Source organism: Papilio xuthus, unplaced genomic scaffold, assembly GCF_000836235.2.
Source record: "Papilio xuthus unplaced genomic scaffold, Pxut_1.1 DF824655.1, whole genome shotgun sequence".
In the NCBI taxonomy this organism is placed as follows: Eukaryota; Metazoa; Arthropoda; class Insecta; order Lepidoptera; family Papilionidae; genus Papilio; species Papilio xuthus.
In genome coordinates, this window is record NW_013533994.1 from 353,216 (window position 1) to 357,444 (window position 4,229).

Consider the following 4,229-nt stretch of genomic DNA (forward strand, 5'->3'; position numbering starts at 1 on the left):
TGTTATTTGATTAGTCTTACCGAGAATGAGCTCGCTTCTACTTAATGGGGTGAGGTTGTAACCGGACCACGTATAATTTTCGCGTTCAATAAATATACGAGACAGACGCATCTCCGCTGTCACAATTTGTCTAAAAACAATTACTATCCCCAATAGGGTGCGTCTATAAAGCCTTCCTCTCATCATCACTTAATCGGCACACATTTCGACATAAATGAGTCTGGCTTGAAATTAATTAGTAACGCGTTTCCATTATAACGACAAATGTAGAAGCGACCGCTTAATACCGCGGTGGAAAACTCGCTAGTTTTAGCTCGCGAGAATAGGGCAGGAGAGAAATTGCGGATAGACACAATCAGTCTTCTGGCTTTGAGGCCGCCGGCGCCCCCTAATGTGCCGCGCGCCGCTTCCTCTGATGAATACTCACGCATTACCTCTATCCGCTGATAGAATTCAATAACACCGACTCATTTAAACATAATTGAAATTGTGTATTTTATAATGTACCCATTTCTTACTTTGCCAATGCTATTTGTTGCGAAGTTTCGCATGTTTATAGAATGATTTGTGACAAAACATCCAAAACTAAGTTCCGCCAAATGGAGGTCAGGCTATGAGAACGGATCGTAATGACCCTGTCCCGATCTTACAAAAGGCAATTACAATAAAGTTCCATTCACACATGCTCGTTAACTGGGCGATATATCTCGGAGCCCCTCACTCAAGTTGCCATTCCACTCGTTTCATCTTACCGCCTGCAAATAATCTGAGACACAACATTCAATTACTTTTTATCAAAAAACTTAAATACGGCCATTTAATCGACTATCAATATGATATTACAAATTCAATTCCATAAACATAAAGTTCGACTGACATACAACTTTTCGGGGAGAAATTTTTGAAAATCCCTTGTTTTTCGCTTAATTCGCGTTTTCAAATTTCAAGTAATTCTGATGAAGAAAAAAAAAATCCCAATCTTGCCTAATACACTTTGCGGTAGGTACGTTGAAATTTGCTTATTTACGTAAAAACAGAAAATGTGACAAATTCCCAGTTTATCACAATTTGAAAAATAAAGGTCTTCGTGATAAAGATTTTAGTGTCAGGTATTGGTGTGGGGCGGGCGGCCACACACACCTTAACTACCGCCGCGCGCACTTTACGACCAGGGGATTAACCCATGTAACGAGATTCATTAATTCTTGTCGTTAAAATTTGTCGTTCTCGATTAATAAGGAAGCCCCGGCGGCGCGTGGGTTATTGTCGCCGGACCGCAGCGTACGACGCTCGACACCGAGCCGGGCCCGTCTCGCCGCGAAACTTCCCACTTCGCCCGCTTTATTTACACTATCGAGTAAATTAAACTCGCGCTCGAGTGTCGGGCAAAACTTCAGCAGAACTTTGTGTGTAATAAGTGGTGCAACAACGCCGAGAGAAGAGCAAACGTCGGACGCGGTCTCCGCACCGCACTTCTCCACTACTTAACTCTTTGGGACATATTTATTCGACCCTCCGGCGACCGCGGCGACGCTCCTTCGCCTCCCGCCCCTTCCAAATTAACCTAACGAATTAAAGGAGCTATTAAATGTTTCCTAACCACATTTACGTGCAATCGCTGGCCGTCGTTATAAACGCCAGCCATGATTGCTATCGATTTACAGTGCTATAAATTTTTGATATTCCGAGTACGAGTCGGAACAAAGAAATCCTGTTGGTCCGTGAGTGTTTTCCATTTTCTCTATCTGTTTGTGTGTAATTTTAATGCGGGGTCAATCAGTGCGCTGTATCGTATATCTCCGTCGCGGCGGCGCGGCGGGACTGTAACGATAATGAATCGTTACTGCGAATGCGCTGGAACGAGCTCACGAATTATTAAGAACATGCTACTCTTAATAACGCATTATTTAAGTCTGTGTTAAAACCATCCGAGCATTCTCTTCTATTATTTTATACTAACTACTAGGTATATAATACGTTTATACTATTATATGTATATAATAGTATTGCTTTTAAAATGACGTACAACTAAAATCTGTTGCAATCGAATCAATGAAGGATTTCAACAAAAAAGTTAATCAACTAACAGAGGTCTGGAAACAATGAATTACTATTACGTCATGTCATTGTGAAATGATGGTTGATTTTGCAAGATCTTTAATAGTTAACTAAGGAAAGCGGCTCAAACTTTAATTCGTTTTCAATTAGGGGACATTAGTAATGCATAAAGAACACCTTGCGGTGACCACAACAGGCATTTCCCTGTCCTTTAAGAAGACCCTCCCTCTATGGAGGCGCTGGACGCGGCCTCTATTTGTTCTACCTGCTTGTGACCCTCCACAATTGTCCGGTAAGTGTTGATTGCTTGTAAACACAGTCTCCTCTTTACCTGTTTACTTTCGACGAATTCTTATTTGATAAAGCTTAATATCCTCAAACTATGAAGCGGCTCATTTACTGATAAAATACGTTGTCATATGTTAGTCTATATTGTAATGAAATCACTTGCTTTGTGGGAATTGATAAGAAGCGCTCGAACCTTTTCGTCTATTGCTGGAAATTTATTACTGTTTTGGGTTTTTATTGTTCCGTTTTACGGCCTCTTCGCGCATAAATCGCAGAGATAGAAGATGAGTTCGGTGACCTCAATTGTTTTTTACCAGTAATAGATCCTACTATCTATACGTCGTATAGATCGTCATAGATACTTGAGTCTAATGTGTGCGTAACATGTATAACAACCACAGGGATTTACATACAAAAATAAATACAAACTACATAGACCATCAAAGTTTATATTTCACGTAAATACAAAACGGTTTACAAAATTTATATTTACGTAATGTTTCACGTAGAGGTCCATCAGAACGGTCAGAGCGGCCGCGATATATCACGCGAAATTATACTCAGGCGGTGTACTGCGAGCGACAGGGACGGAGCAAGAGACGCGCTGACCCTCGCCTCATAATGTACGGTCCGGTTAGGTACACGACTTACGGGAAATGGTACCTACGTAACCTCCGGACCCCGCGCCCGCATCCCGCACCCTCCCCCGTGCATGAAATGCTTATTATACGCGGCACGTACTCCCCGCCCGCCCAGGCCCGCGCGCGCCCAAGTCGTCTCCCTCACTCCGGGCACCGGCCCGCCCGCCCGACAGGGACACGCGACCTGATATTATAGCAAATCGAGGATTGTTATGTCCGGTCCGGCAGAGGTCGGCGTAATATATGACCACGGTATTCCGGGCACATATATTAACAGGGAACTCGCCTCATACGAAAAGATGTTGTACGTTGGAAACAAATGGTGAGGAAAAATTTGTCGGTAGGGACGCAAGTAACCAAACGAACCTATTTATTGTACTCATTTTTATATTAATTTCATTAATATTACGATGTCTAGTAAAACAAACACAACATTGATAATTTTACGTTTTTATTATTTTTCTTAGATATAGGTAAGTAAGAACGACTAAAAGAACTAACGACTAACTGGACAATGTTAAAACTCTCTACGTCAAAAAATACATCAATCAAATTGTCAATATGTATCCAACAAATAAAGAATGATCACCACACAAAATGCTAACTTGCACCCTTGTTATAAAAACTACGAAAACTTATACATGACACATTTTACTAAGTGAATGATGACGACATGGACCTTCAGGTTGAAACATTTTAGGGTGCGCATGGAACCTTATTATACGAAAAAAATGCATTTACACAAGACTGATTCATTTGACATAATACGTAGACTATAGATATTTAAATCACATTTCATCAAACATAAAAATATATTTTTGTCATATAACATTTGAAATTCTATATTATCTTATAATTGTTTTAAATAAATAATAATGCGAAAGTTGAAATTTTAACTTTTAAAAAAATATAATTGTTAATTTGCTTAATTTGTACTATTTTTTTTGATTAAATCAAACCATTCCTAATTTTATTTTCTCCTTGAAATATCTCCTTATTATAAGCAAGGAAAATCCTTCTACTTATAAATACAATCACGCCCTCGCGATAAATGTCTAGGGGCGCAGTCACCCGCGCCGCCTAAACGAATTTAAATAAAATCGGGTATTAAAATCTCCAGGCGATCTTGCAAAAATATACCTATGTCAGGAGAGATTTGAATGAAATAAAAATTCCTCACGCCCGTCGCATTATCGAGGGGCGGGACTCCTGTTTTCTTTTATAGCTGTCGTAAGGTATAAT